This window comes from Pholcus phalangioides, unplaced genomic scaffold (assembly GCF_987345545.1).
Source record: "Pholcus phalangioides strain wild (caught in Gottingen) unplaced genomic scaffold, Ppha-v1.0 ptg000014l_1, whole genome shotgun sequence".
Taxonomy (NCBI): Eukaryota; Metazoa; Arthropoda; class Arachnida; order Araneae; family Pholcidae; genus Pholcus; species Pholcus phalangioides.
The window spans coordinates 10,147,192-10,163,542 of NW_028301607.1; positions in this window are offsets into that span (position 1 = coordinate 10,147,192).

Genomic DNA, 16,351 nt, shown 5'->3' on the forward strand with positions numbered 1-16,351 from the left:
ATTGGCTCTGCGACGAATTTGTACCGCGACGAATTGGCACTGCGACAAATTGATGCGCGACGAGTTGAGCGCGACAAGTTGATTGCGACAAATTGACCGGCTACGCGTTCACCCTACACTGCAAAGAGGCAGTGAAGCGAATGGCAATTGCCGCTCACAACATGAGAAGGATTTGTCAATACAGAACATCTCTATTTGTCACTTTTCTTTCTTCATAGGTGAGGAAAAGAGATCAGACGTCGATCCAGACATTAAGAGAAGGAGAACTTTTCTCCCCCTCCCGAAAGAGCAAAGAAAGCGATAAAGCCGGGTTTTCCTAGGAATAGGTAAGTTGCGCCGCGTGAACCGAACAGTATAATTTCGCGTCGGCAGCAACGTGTTACATAATCGCGGAAGGGAGAGAAAACACACAAGAGTGAAGAGAACATCGGCAAAATCACGGTGCACGACGCATTTGACTTCTCCGAAAGCAGTTGGCCAATCACGCCCGACGTAAAGCGCTGTCGTGAGGCGTATCGCGCTCTGTAGGAAAATAGTCACGCTGCTTTTCTTATTGGTGAGTAGAACAAAATCATTCTCTACACACTCGTGCTCCGACCTACGCTAATGTATGGAGCCATTACGTGGTTCTACTGTAGAGACACGATCATCATTAAGCTTGAGCGCGAGCAGAACAAGTATATAAGAAAAGTTCTTCGAGCCCCCATGGTTCTTACGGAACAGGAGTCTTAGACAGGACACAGGAGTTGAAACCCTATTTGCATTCAACCAGAAACTAGCTAGGAATTTCTACGCGGAAATAGAAGGATCCGAACCCGATCACCTCCGGCAGATCTCAAATTACGAGAGCGACGATTACCTCTGCCGAAGACGTCCCAAGAACATTCTACATCTACAAAGGCCTAACGTGGCAGGACTCTAACACGCACAGCCCGCACACACAAAATAACACAAACAAGCAACACAACATAACGCGCGGAACACGAACCGAAACCACACACGCCACGCAACACTCAATGACGTCACCGCTACCTCTCGCCTAAAATAGGTGAGGAAAAGAGATCAGACGTCGATCCAGACATTAAGAGAAGGAGAACTTTTCTCCCCCTCCCGAAAGAGCAAAGAAAGCGATAAAGCCGGGTTTTCCTAGGAATAGGTAAGTTGCGCCGCGTGAACCGAACAGTATAATTTCGCGTCGGCAGCAACGTGTTACATAATCGCGGAAGGGAGAGAAAACACACAAGAGTGAAGAGAACATCGGCAAAATCACGGTGCACGACGCATTTGACTTCTCCGAAAGCAGTTGGCCAATCACGCCCGACGTAAAGCGCTGTCGTGAGGCGTATCGCGCTCTGTAGGAAAATAGTCACGCTGCTTTTCTTATTGGTGAGTAGAACAAAATCATTCTCTACACACTCGTGCTCCGACCTACGCTAATGTATGGAGCCATTACGTGGTTCTACTGTAGAGACACGATCATCATTAAGCTTGAGCGCGAGCAGAACAAGTATATAAGAAAAGTTCTTCGAGCCCCCATGGTTCTTACGGAACAGGAGTCTTAGACAGGACACAGGAGTTGAAACCCTATTTGCATTCAACCAGAAACTAGCTAGGAATTTCTACGCGGAAATAGAAGGATCCGAACCCGATCACCTCCGGCAGATCTCAAATTACGAGAGCGACGATTACCTCTGCCGAAGACGTCCCAAGAACATTCTACATCTACAAAGGCCTAACGTGGCAGGACTCTAACACGCACAGCCCGCACACACAAAATAACACAAACAAGCAACACAACATAACGCGCGGAACACGAACCGAAACCACACACGCCACGCAACACTCAATGACGTCACCGCTACCTCTCGCCTAAAATAGGTGAGGAAAAGAGATCAGACGTCGATCCAGACATTAAGAGAAGGAGAACTTTTCTCCCCCTCCCGAAAGAGCAAAGAAAGCGATAAAGCCGGGTTTTCCTAGGAATAGGTAAGTTGCGCCGCGTGAACCGAACAGTATAATTTCGCGTCGGCAGCAACGTGTTACATAATCGCGGAAGGGAGAGAAAACACACAAGAGTGAAGAGAACATCGGCAAAATCACGGTGCACGACGCATTTGACTTCTCCGAAAGCAGTTGGCCAATCACGCCCGACGTAAAGCGCTGTCGTGAGGCGTATCGCGCTCTGTAGGAAAATAGTCACGCTGCTTTTCTTATTGGTGAGTAGAACAAAATCATTCTCTACACACTCGTGCTCCGACCTACGCTAATGTATGGAGCCATTACGTGGTTCTACTGTAGAGACACGATCATCATTAAGCTTGAGCGCGAGCAGAACAAGTATATAAGAAAAGTTCTTCGAGCCCCCATGGTTCTTACGGAACAGGAGTCTTAGACAGGACACAGGAGTTGAAACCCTATTTGCATTCAACCAGAAACTAGCTAGGAATTTCTACGCGGAAATAGAAGGATCCGAACCCGATCACCTCCGGCAGATCTCAAATTACGAGAGCGACGATTACCTCTGCCGAAGACGTCCCAAGAACATTCTACATCTACAAAGGCCTAACGTGGCAGGACTCTAACACGCACAGCCCGCACACACAAAATAACACAAACAAGCAACACAACATAACGCGCGGAACACGAACCGAAACCACACACGCCACGCAACACTCAATGACGTCACCGCTACCTCTCGCCTAAAATAGGTGAGGAAAAGAGATCAGACGTCGATCCAGACATTAAGAGAAGGAGAACTTTTCTCCCCCTCCCGAAAGAGCAAAGAAAGCGATAAAGCCGGGTTTTCCTAGGAATAGGTAAGTTGCGCCGCGTGAACCGAACAGTATAATTTCGCGTCGGCAGCAACGTGTTACATAATCGCGGAAGGGAGAGAAAACACACAAGAGTGAAGAGAACATCGGCAAAATCACGGTGCACGACGCATTTGACTTCTCCGAAAGCAGTTGGCCAATCACGCCCGACGTAAAGCGCTGTCGTGAGGCGTATCGCGCTCTGTAGGAAAATAGTCACGCTGCTTTTCTTATTGGTGAGTAGAACAAAATCATTCTCTACACACTCGTGCTCCGACCTACGCTAATGTATGGAGCCATTACGTGGTTCTACTGTAGAGACACGATCATCATTAAGCTTGAGCGCGAGCAGAACAAGTATATAAGAAAAGTTCTTCGAGCCCCCATGGTTCTTACGGAACAGGAGTCTTAGACAGGACACAGGAGTTGAAACCCTATTTGCATTCAACCAGAAACTAGCTAGGAATTTCTACGCGGAAATAGAAGGATCCGAACCCGATCACCTCCGGCAGATCTCAAATTACGAGAGCGACGATTACCTCTGCCGAAGACGTCCCAAGAACATTCTACATCTACAAAGGCCTAACGTGGCAGGACTCTAACACGCACAGCCCGCACACACAAAATAACACAAACAAGCAACACAACATAACGCGCGGAACACGAACCGAAACCACACACGCCACGCAACACTCAATGACGTCACCGCTACCTCTCGCCTAAAATAGGTGAGGAAAAGAGATCAGACGTCGATCCAGACATTAAGAGAAGGAGAACTTTTCTCCCCCTCCCGAAAGAGCAAAGAAAGCGATAAAGCCGGGTTTTCCTAGGAATAGGTAAGTTGCGCCGCGTGAACCGAACAGTATAATTTCGCGTCGGCAGCAACGTGTTACATAATCGCGGAAGGGAGAGAAAACACACAAGAGTGAAGAGAACATCGGCAAAATCACGGTGCACGACGCATTTGACTTCTCCGAAAGCAGTTGGCCAATCACGCCCGACGTAAAGCGCTGTCGTGAGGCGTATCGCGCTCTGTAGGAAAATAGTCACGCTGCTTTTCTTATTGGTGAGTGGACGGCGTGTCGATCTGGGTAAATCACGTTGCGCACGGCACAGGAAACCTGCTCCGTGTGCAGCGTGTAAACGCTGATTGGTTAAAAAAAAAACCTGAATTTCAAGTTTTTAACCAATCAGCGATTTCACGCTGCACGCAGCGTAGAAAACCTTTTCCCAGGAAAACCCGGCTTTAGAGCCCCTCCCAACACAATCCGTTATAGAGAGAGGAGGAAAGAAAAGTATACCGCAGCGAGTTACCATGGTAACGCAAACGGAGGAAAAGAGATGGCAACAGAGCAGCTTATCGAGAGCCGGTGCCTAGCAGCACTCAGCGGAGCGACAAACCACTCCGTTGATGTAAATAAGATGTATACAGTCAAACCTCGTTAATGAGTCGCTCTTGGGAGAGCAAAAATATGACTTGATATGCGGAGTGACTCATTAAACGGAGTAAGCCATAGCTGTGCCATTTCCTGCCTGAAGATAATAGGGACTTCCAAAAAAGTGATCCGGTAAGCGCAGTGACGTGTTAACCGGGGGACGCACTAACGAGGTTTGACTGTATTTGTAAATACTCCCCAACTCCCCCTCCCCCTTTCTTCTCTTTCTTATCATTTGGTGGAATACGTATAATATACGTATATCATACGTATACTATTTACTGTACAGATTGTCTATTGAACTTTTAACTATGCACATGACTTCAGCGTGAATTATGCTGACGGCCCTTAGGAGACCCCCCCCTCCTTCACTCACTGGGCTCATTGGGTCCCCCCCCCCTCCCACGAAAAGCTTAGTCCCAGGCAATCGATTAGGACCAAACAAGTGGCAATATATTTTACGATCGAAAAGTAGCCTGCGTTCTACCCTGCCCCTACGAGTCAACGATTTGTCGAATGATGAAGTCGAGTAACAACGAACTGACCATTAAAATTTCATTTTATTTTTAAGCCCTCTGGGCGCCAGCTTTTAAATGAAAAGCAATCATATTTAATTAGTCAGCACAAACGACTCATGGCTTCACGCAATTCGCAAAGCAGATGGCGAAAATAGATGAAGGGCGGTATGGGCCGCTACTACAGCGGCGGTTTGGGACCCCGGCATACCAATTATGGTCATGGTTTTAAAGTTTCTACAGACTTTTTGCCCAGGGGGGGGGTGGGTCAGTCAAACCTCGTTAGTGCGTCACCCGGTTAACACGTCACTCCGCTAAACGGGTCACTTTTTGGAAGTCCCAATTGTCCTCAGACAGGAATTGGCACAGCTATGGCTTACTCCGTTTAACGAGTCACTCCTCTTACTAAGTCATATTTTTGCTCTCCCAAGAGTGACTCATTAATGAGTCCTGTAAACAAATATACAAAGACTGTATATTCGTTATATAGTTTTATCTGCGATAAATATAGAGAGATAGTCTTATTGTTATCTACGTTATAGTGAATGTTCATGAATTTTTGGTTGTGCAAATAGTGGGATGTGACATTTCTGCTTCAGTCAAGTCTGTATTATATAGCATTTCTTTACTAACCCCCTTTATGGATCAAGGACGTAATATTACGTCCAAATGCCAATAGAATATATCAAGCTGACTGTTTCTTCAAAGACGTTTTTCTTCATCGCGAAGCTTATTGTAGCCCTATGAAACAGTGAGTGTGTGTTTTCCCCTCGCGTCGTCTCAACACGACACCCCCCCCTCCCCGTCACATATAATGTATCTCACTCATTCTATTACATACTGCTCATGGAAATGAGACAGAACGTGTAGGTGAGGGCGAAAAAGCAAGGTACTGTACTTTCTTATCTAATTATCTACTGTCTGCACTGTTCCTCCCCAACCTTATTGTTTTTTTTTCTTTATTTCTTTCCCTCTCTTCCTTTTTTTTTAACGTGCGAACAAGGCTACCATATTTATCGTCTATACGCCTGATACTGATCATTCGAATTTATCACCAACAGCTTGTACGCGAAGGGGGTTAAGACTTGAATATTTGTTTCGGGTTTTTTTTGAAGATTCATTTCTTCGTTGTTTTATTCCACGCGAAACCAAATTTCTCAAAAGCTATTCGAGATATTCTCATGAAATTGTTCAACAGCGTTCCAGATAAATCATCAACTGAATGAATGAATGAATGAATGAATGAATGAATGCCAGAACTTTGCCACTGGACTTATCCTGTTGCCGACATCTCTTCCAGCCCAGCTTCATGGCAGAGTCTGGAACATAACTTATAAATATTAAATTAAAAATATAAATATTAGATAAATCATCAACTGCGCGGCAGTTCACGAAAACTGCCATATTTCAGAATATTCTGTGTGTATCTTAAAACTTTTAATTCATTGCGTACAGGCAGCAGTCATAGAAACATACATGAATGAATGAACGCCAGGGTCTCTGCCACCGGACTTATCCCGTTGCCGAGATCTCTTCCAGCCCAGCTTCGTGGCAGAGTCTGGAACAAAGTGAGTGTGTACACCCAACAGTCTGAGTGTGTAGCTAGTGTTGTGTATGATATTTCAGTGCTGCCATCTATACTTTAAATTGTGAGTGAAGTGTAATGATTGAATATTTGTAACGTTGTAGGCCTGTTGGTCTCTGTGGCGAGACTTTTTTAACGGGGAGATCGGCTCGCATTCGCGCCTTGAAGTTGGGAACCACAGAAAACCAACTTCAGCCGACCACCACTGTGGGGTTCGAACCCGGATCCTCGCATCACGAGTCCGTCACTATAACCACTCGACCACCACAGCGGCTCATAGAAATATACAGTATCAAAACTATTCAGATAAATTGTGTTGTTTTCAATGTAGAATGTCACGCGTAAGTACTGAAAATCAGCAAATTTTAAGCACATAATTTAGAATATGTCAAAAATTTCTAAAGGTGTTTCAGGAAATTCACCGGATTTCCTTATTTCAACCAGTATTTCGATTCAAACCCCACTTGTTTTGTGGAAACCCACAGTGCCTTCAAAAAGAAAGTGCTCCGCACGTAGTCAGTTGACTTAAGAAAGAACCGGTCGGGGGACTACAAATAGCACGTTGCTGGAACTCCAAACACGTTAAATTACGTAAATAAAATATCCACGCAATACTGTTTTAAAAAGAAATTTATGTATTGTTGGTATTGCGTTATACATGTATCGGAACGATGAGAGCGCCAGCTGTAGATGAACACAGTTATGAGATTATGACTAATTGTAAAATTGTATAAATAAAAGTAACATTATGAATTATGTATTGTAATTTCCATAATTTTTTTTATAAATATATTTGTAATTATTAAAAAATTTTAATAATTATAAAACTCAATTTAAAAGTTATTACTTTCATCTACGGTACGCGATATGAGAGTGAGGGTTCAACTTGAGAAACGTTACTCGCGTCACGTGATTACAAGAAAACGTCGCACAAAAAACTTTGACTAATTTTAAATTAATTTCTTGTCTATGAGCAAACTTATTGGCCCTTAGTTCATTATTAATTACTTTGATAATAGTTGAATGTGAACAATTAGTGAAAAAAGTTTTAGTTTCAAACAAGAACCGGTAGATACAGAGAGAGAGTGGGCAAAAATTTAAATATATACAGTCAAATCTCGTTAGTGCGTCACCCGGTCCGCTTACCGGGTCACTTTTTGAAGTCCCAATTGTCCTCAGACAGGAATTGGCACAGCTATGGCTTACTCCGTTTAACGAGTCACTCCTCTTACTAAGTCATATTTTTGCTCTCCCAAGAGTGACTCATTAACGAGGTTTGACTGTATATCATAATATGTGTTCATTTAAATCTTGTCATAAAATAGGACATTAAGTGGAAAAAGATTTTTGTGGGTATAGAAAATGTGACAAAATTCTTTGATAAAAGATTTGATAAAATTGGAATAGGTCATTCCAATTTTATCAAATCTTTTATCAAAGAAATCCATGATACGGTATTCATTAGTTATCTCCTTTACACGTGAAGTAAGAGTAGAGAGAGTTATTAAAATTGTTAATAACACGTTGAGAGTTATTAAAATTGTTGGCAAGAGTTGGTAAATTTATGATAAATGCAAACATTATCAATATTAGAGAAGCTGTCACCATTCAATTTTGTATTCAGACCATATGAGTGTAAAGTTCTGTATGAACAGAGATATACATGTTCTCTTTATCAAGTCTTTCACTCAGAATTTTTCTCACATCTAAAATGCTAATATAATAGCATTCTCGAAACTATGTTTTTGAAAATGCATGAGTTCAATGATCTTTTTTATTGTGGTTGCCAAATTTTTTAATGTCTGATCTATGACCATTGATCCTGATGTTAAGACAATTACACGTTTGACCAATATATGTGATGTTACATTCTGTACGTTCAATTGAATATACTATATTATAACTTTTACAACAAAAAAAAATTTACCCATTTCAATTTGTTCCTTATTGGCCCTAACACATGTTTTAAATCTTTTATCATTACAGAGAGAATATTTTTTTAGTTGTTTTTGATTTTTGTTATAACGAAATAACTGTTCAGGTAGCTTTTCAACCGAAGTGGTCCTCTGAACATGACCCAATTCATGGCCTCTGTTAAAGCGCGCGACGGACCAGTCGCCACGACATTATTTTTCAAAAGATTCATGGAAATTAGGATTAAAACATGAAAGAAAATATTTAAATTATTTTATCCTCGGACTTGTGTGCAGACGGAATGCAGACCATTGACCTACGTGCATAGAGCCCTCCCTCATGAAGCCGATTACGTACTGTTTGGCTGGACACCCTTCGTCCTGTTGCCAAGAGCAACCGTCTTTGCAGCTGCGTAGCATTCTCTGTTCTGTTTCGACGGGCTGTTAACCATATATACCGGTCATCAGTTGCTGTAGTGGCGCGTGGCCGACCTTGCCCTGGTCGACGTCTAACATTTTCTGTTTCTTGGAATCGATTCCACAGCCTTGCAACAACACTTCTGGCGACTCCAACAGCGTCCGCGACACTACGTTGTGTTTGCCCGGATTCCAGTCTGCCTATAACACGCCATGCCATGGATTCCGGTAAATCACGTTGTTGAGACATCCTCAAGTCACCTTGTCTCAAAAAAAAAAAAAAAATACTGCGCAATCGAATTTCCCACTTACGGCAGTAAAACAGACGTTTCTGCAACATCCCGATTTCTGTCCTTATCTCCTTTTTCTGGTTTTTGACGTCATGAACTTTGATATGAAGTTTTCTTCTTCCGTTTCCTGCTAGGCTTTAAATTTTGGATGATTCATTTTATGTTACTTATCGGTATACATCTTTGCGTAATTTTGTTAAAACCATGTGCTCCCCTAATTGTTTTGAGCAGTGTACTTTAACCGTTACTTATTTTTATGAACAGAAATTTTTCGTTTTACTTAAAGATCTCATGGAGTCAAAATTTCCCACAAACACTAAAAAATTACTACGAATATCAGAGAATCAATAACATAGTTTAAAATTTTTCTGTACCAAACACACGCACAAGAAATTTAATGTCAAAAAAATCTCGTTGTCTCTAGCCAACCTTTCTCTCTCACCATATTCACAGAAACTAATTTCTTCAGTTTCTGTGCGAAGTCCTTTAGCACGTTGAAAATTCGATTATCGATCATTAACAATCGATGCAAAAACTATTCATGTTACTACAAGTGTAACTTCCGAAGAACTTGAGTCCTTATGGCTTTTATCTAGACCTGCACGAGCTTGACCAGATGCAGTAATTGATGATGATGATGATCTCATCGGGCCAAACTTTCCCTTTGGGATGTCCCCCTCCCACAAATTTAGAAGTAATGTGCTGCCATCTATAGGTAGAAGTACCTAGCCAAGTGCTGTATTTAGCTTTAGAAAAGCATTGCACAAAAGTAAGAAAAAAAAAATTCACAAACACTAAAAACATGCCCCCCCATGGATCAATTTCAGCCAATTTTTCCCACGCCGCAAACCAGTGTCGTTCAAGGGCTAGTATTTTTATGCTCTAAAAATTCAATGCCACGGCTGATTGGTTAAAAAAAACCAGCTGAATTTCGGGGATTTTTACCAATCAGCAACGATGTTCCATTTTCGGCGCATAAAAATCATAGCCGTAATAGCTCTCGTCAGAGCCGGGAACCGAAGAAAACCAAGCTGACTCACACATACGGTACACTTGTACAGTCACTCACTCGGCCATTTATACGGTCGCTCACTCACTCACTCACACGTTCAGGGCAGACGTGCGAAATTTCCGGAGGCGAAACGTACTGGAGGAAGAGTCGGGGGCGAAATGTAGCGGGACCGACACGTTCCAGAAGTGCAATGACGGTGGCGAAATTTCCGGATCCCGTCCGTACGGGATTGTAAGAATGAGCGTCGACTGTGTTCCCACTATTGGTGAATTTCCGCTTTTTGAAAGAAAATATAACTGTGAAAGAAGGAGCGAGAGAAAAAACATGGATACGTTGAATAATTTTTCGGAAAAATATATTTTAACAATATGGTTTTTTGGTGGAATTTTTTTTATCAAACAGTTGCCCAGTCAATGCAGAGTCTTGACTTTCTCGCGTGAAACACGTATCTCGAGTGTTCTTAAATCGGAGAATTCCCAGTGTAACCACAAAAAAAACAAAGTTCAGAATCTCTCCTACCAGCTTTCCGACAGCAACTAATCTCTACTCGCTCCCTCAACAGCCCGATAGTGACTAATCACTGCGTTGCGGAACTTCGATCCACCAGATGATGAACTCGCCAAACGTAGCAGCCAGTGCCGGCAGCAGCGGCAGCAAACCGACAATACGTGGGAAAACTCCGTCTCCTAGTAAGAAAACCACCGGTGGTGGCGGCGGCGGCCGGAGGAGCCCTGGACCAGCTGCTCCATGGGGAGGAGGACCCGACGACGCCAATCCGTTCCAGCGCCTGTCCCAGGGCCAGAAGAGCAACATCAACTTCCCTCCCAAGCGTTTCAAATACAAGCTGAAGCTCGAGAACTACGCCCAGAAAGTGAGCGACGAAGCAGCCGTGTTCATGGCGGCCACTCTGGAGTACCTGACGGCCGAATTGCTGGAATGGTCCGCGAACGCTTGCCGCTCCGAGGGGAAGATAAAAATCCAGCCGCGCCACATCCTGAAGGCGCTGAAGTCTGACAAGGATTTCGGGCTGCTCCTGAAGAACATGGCCATCCGGAATGGGGGCAGCTGCCCGCCTGATGATCTGAAAGCCTGAGATTGTCTCGCTCGATATACCGGGGCTGATCACTAAGCCATCACCTAAATTGTCCGTCGTACGTTATGATTGTTACAACGCGAGAGTAAATATAGGATATGGACACTTCCATATTGAGGAAAGAAAAAACCATAGAAATAGTTTTAAAATTTCGATCACAAATTTCCATGATTTCTTTATAATTTGGTTATTAGATGTTCATTAAAATTACATTAAATTACCCACAAGGGAACGTATTCGATTTAAGAGTTTATGTTCAATTTATGTCAGTTTCGTCGATTTAGTATTGATAGAGTGACTAGTTTTTCTCAGACGAAACTATAGATCCTCATCGTATATTGCCAAATATACTTGGTCCGTTTAATTGTTTATCCCCCTTTGCGATCGCGGACGAAATATTTCGTCCAAACACCAGCGGAATAACATCAGTATTGTTCTCTCTGGGTTATCTTCCCTCTATCGCCACCATCGCGAAAAACCCTATGAACCGAAGTTGGTTATTTTTCCTCCCAGTTTTTCTATACTCTTGACAGTTAGAAAACTTCATGCATAGTTAGAAAAGTTGATATGACACATGGCAGCACTGCACGTAACAAATATTGCACATTCCACATGCACGCACATTTTCCAGCATGGCCCTTCGTGGATTCCCTCAGCATGGATTTCATACACGAAAGCTGTGACATACACTTTCCTCTTCATAGTACAAAACATTAAACTCAGGTCGATGCAAATCAATGTGTGGCGACACATCAAAATCAATCTGACGACACATCAAATAATATTTTTTAAAGAGTTTTGGTAACTTTCAGAAAAATTATCAGGAAAATGCGAAAATTTTTGGTTATTATGCATACTTCACAAACATTTCGGTAAGTTTGATAAATTTCGCTACAATTTTACCGACCAAGCATCGCGTCGTTGGTAAACATGATTGATCGTACTATATATGGTGTACTATATAAGTACATGATAGTTCATACATGTTTTTTATCATTATATCGCGGGGACGATAGCAAAATTAGTTATCGTTATATCGAGGTCCGACCACACAACTGGCCTGTGTGGCTGGCTCTGTGACTGGCTCTGTGACTCATTTGATACTTCTTTCAAATTCACCAATTACACTAGGGTAGCGGTTCTCAACCGGTGCTCCTTGTGCACTTCCCAGGGGCTCCGCGGCTACTCAAGGAAAATAAATATGTAAATTTGACAGATAAATGAAAAAAAGAGGCCTACGGAGTTCCGCCATAAAAATTATTAACAGAAAAGGTTCCTCAAGTCAAATAAAGCTCCGATGTAAAAATTATGTACCGAAAAGTCTTGCGGTACAAGTTTTTGCGAGTCAAAAAAGGTTGAGAACCTTTCGTCTCTAGATCGTAATCAAACACGATCCATTGAGAGGGAATGGCATTTAAATTAATTTCACAAAATTCATAAATTATTAATAATAATTATTCGTGGTCCACCTGCCATATTGTGGCTCGAACCTTATTGAACAGGCATGAATATTGTCATACTTTTAAAGCGCTTCATCACCTCTTTATCAAATATAAGTTGCAATTCGATAACTTTGGTCATTTTTCGAATTTTTTATTGCTATTTTTGTTTAATTAATGTAAATTAATAGAAGTAAAGGAATCAAGTATTCTGGAATTCCATGACCCTCACAAGGGTGTGGCTGACAGGCAGGATCGCCTTAAGAGCATCATGGGCCCCCTGAGCGAAGGGATTTTTTCGAGGCCCTACCTGAAAAATTCAACTACGTCTCGTTTTTCTGAGGCACCTCTTCTCTTGAGGCCCTTCGGGCACGGCCCGGGGTGGGGGAGACATGCGCTAAAACGGCACTGCCTAAAGTTCACACCAGGCTTCCTCCTTTTTCAGTTTTGAATCCGGTAACCCTATCTGAAGACCACATAATCCGTATTTTCACCTGTTTATTCGATCATCCATATTGTCCGTTATTTTATTATATTTCTACATAAAAACGATTATTGCAAATGTGCGAATTTTGTTATCAAAATTTCCGTCTCATAAAAAAATTTTATGCTAAAAAGTTACAAAGAACTCTCTCTTTTTTCAGCATCGATGAGATAATTCCAAAATTAATGAAAGAGATAATTTCAGAATCAATGAAAGAAATAATTTGAGCATTAATGAAAGCAATTACTCCAGAAGTAATACAAGAAATAATAATTAATAAGGGAAACAATTCCAGAATTAATGAAGGAAAATGCAAGAATTAATGAAGGAAAATTCGAGAATTTATGAAATAAATTATTCCAGTATTAATGAAATAAATAATTCAATCTTTTTTCACCTTTAGATGAGTTCTTTATCCTTCTAATCTTTAAAACCCAATATTTAGAGACCGAACTGTACATTTCTATGGGCGAATTGCCAGGCGGGAACTTTGTTTTCGCCGAGTCACGCCTCACATTTGATGTCGCTGCAGTCGCGGCGGCTGGAAGCTCCCTCCAGTAATATAAGCTGGATGCAAGACTCCTCTGTCGTCTGCTTCTCTCCAGGTCCCTTGTTTTGGACGTCTCCTTGTGTCCTGAAAAAATTACTGAACAGACAGTTCAAACTTCCAGTTCTGTTTGTGAGCGTAGCTTGTAGGGAACCGACTTCTTGTCTGTCGTCTGCTCATTAAGAGGGTATTTGTTTTGGACGTCGCCTTATGCTCAATTGAAATAACCGAACTTTCAGTTTGAATTTCCAGTTCAGTTTATAAGCTTTGTTTGTAAGGAACAGAGCGGAATAAAAATATATTGTTTTTTTACTTTGAACTTCATCATCACCACATGAGTCGCTTTTAAATTTGACATTAGATGGCAGCACATTACTATAAAGTAGAGTGTGGAAAAATTCATTTTTCACGATCTTACCTGTCATCTAATTGTTTGGAGGTCCTTTGTTATTACTGAAAATTACTGAACTTGAATTTTGATCTTTCAGGTGAGTTTATAAGGAACAAAGTTGAATGAAGAATTTAGTTTTTTATACATGAGCTTCGTCATCACCACATAAGGCACTCCCGATTTTCAAAGTACCAACAATATTTTTAAAAATGAATGTCTTGAAGTATTCTAGAGCAGCGGTTCTCAACCGGTGCTCCGTGTGCACTTCCCAGGGGCTCCGCGGCCACTCGAGAATAATAAAATAAATCAATAAATCGCAGTGATTAGAAAATATGTCGTAAATTGCATTTTGGATGGCTGCAAATTAGTGATGTCCCGTATTTATGATCGCAATTTCCCGCATTTTCCTTGATGAGGTATAATGAACCTAAGCATGATGGTACAATTTTTATTTGTGAATCCATATGGATAATAGAATACTATAATATATCAATTACAACAATTCAATAATTTTCTATCCAGTTAGAATAGAATTATCCAGTCTGCCTGCGGATCACCAACGCTATCGTCGCAGACCACCTCTGGTCCACGGACCATAGATTGAGAAATTGCTCTAGGTCACTTATTACCTAGTGTCCTCGTTCTCTAGGAAGAGGCGCATTTGTATTTTTATCGATTGCGGGGAAAAAAAGGAAAAAGAAATCCGCCCTTCTCTTATTTTCTACTAATTTTAAGCACTCATCCCCCCAAATTTTCCACCCCGGGCTAATAGGGTTACCAGACTTTTTTTTCTTTTTTTGGTGTCGTTTCAAGCGTGCTCCTACGTATTAGAAAATGTGCCCTGTTTTGTCCTCCTTTTCAGGTTTCCGGCATTATTTATTTTTTGTTCCTTTTAGATTTTTTTTCCTGAAGCATGCATTGACATGACCATGTTTTTCCCCCCAACAAATTTTTACACGCTTTCACCAATCGCCGGCCGAATTCCGAGATTACAAGAACTGAAGTTACCTCCAAACAAGGCAGATGCTATTCTAATAACAGGCCATAACATGACCCAGCTTGTTCCAGGATAATATGCAAAAGGCAGACTATCTTTGGAAGAACAAAACCACATCATCCATTTTGAGAATACCAGTGTGTGCTCACCCAACAGCAAATGCCCTCCTTCCCCCACTTCAGTGCACGGTATGTTCATGGTCCCCACAAGGGGGGGGGCTGACAGGGCTCTAGCCCTGGGAACAGTTCTCACATTTTTTGCTTTTCCACGCTATAAGCCGCAAAGACTGGCTAAGTCGAGAAATGCCAGTACTATTAAGGGCCGCTGTGGTGGTCGAGTGGTCATAATGACGGACTCGCATCGCGAGGATCCGGGTTCGAACCCCACCGTCGCCATAGTGGTGGTCGGCTGAAGTTGGTTTCCTGTGGTTCCCAACTTCGAGGCGCAAATGCGAGCCGATCTCCCCATTAAAAAGTCTCGCCACAGGGAGCAACAGGCCTACAGCGATTAATTATTCAATCATTACACTTCACTCGTATTTAGAAAAACAGATGGCAGCACTACACATAACAAGCATTACACAGAAACAAACTTTACGTCAGGTTTCACTACACGTACAAATACATTCCCGCATGTACCAATTCGTTAGAGGTTCCGCAGAGGAATATGAACGAGGTACATGTGTGGTTTAATAGTAGTAGGGATGCCCAGCTGATAAAAATACAGGAACAGACGATTGGCCGCTATTATGCCCAGAAGATCACTTGATGATCGAGAAAAAGAAGCCGACAGACGATTCGAATATATCAAAACCCACTATGAACCCTACCAAGAAGCGAATATGGTCTGACGTCACCAGAAGCAGAAAAACCAGCACCCAGTGTCTCAATCAACGAGTCACCATAGAAAAGCAGACGATTAACAACAAATTCAAGGACAAGACTTTCTTTCAAATCGAGCACGTTTCAGGTCTATCACTATTTATGGGCGATTTACTACCTAGTGAGTTGTGCCGGAAGTGTAACTGTGTGTGTACCTAAGTCTGATTACGTATGTAGCCTCTTACTTGTTTCATTCAGAAATGAACAAAAATTGGTGCAGGAACACTCAATGTACGATTATTCCTTGATTAATACCCCCCCCCCCCAAATAAAATAAGAAGTAACATCTTAAAAAAATGTTATGCTTATTAACCCCCCCCCCCCCTCGTCCTCGCCCTTCAATGGTATGGCCGGAAAATTTCCGGAGCATTGCATTCAACCTCACCACTGACTTGTCTAAAAGTAGTTCTGTTGTGATTGCACAAAAATTATTGCTGCTCTTTGTTCGTATAATCGCGCCATCTGTTGCAAACATATGTAAGACACGTTGTCAAGAGTGTGCGAGCATGCATCCTCAATTCGGAATGTGGTAACCCTACTC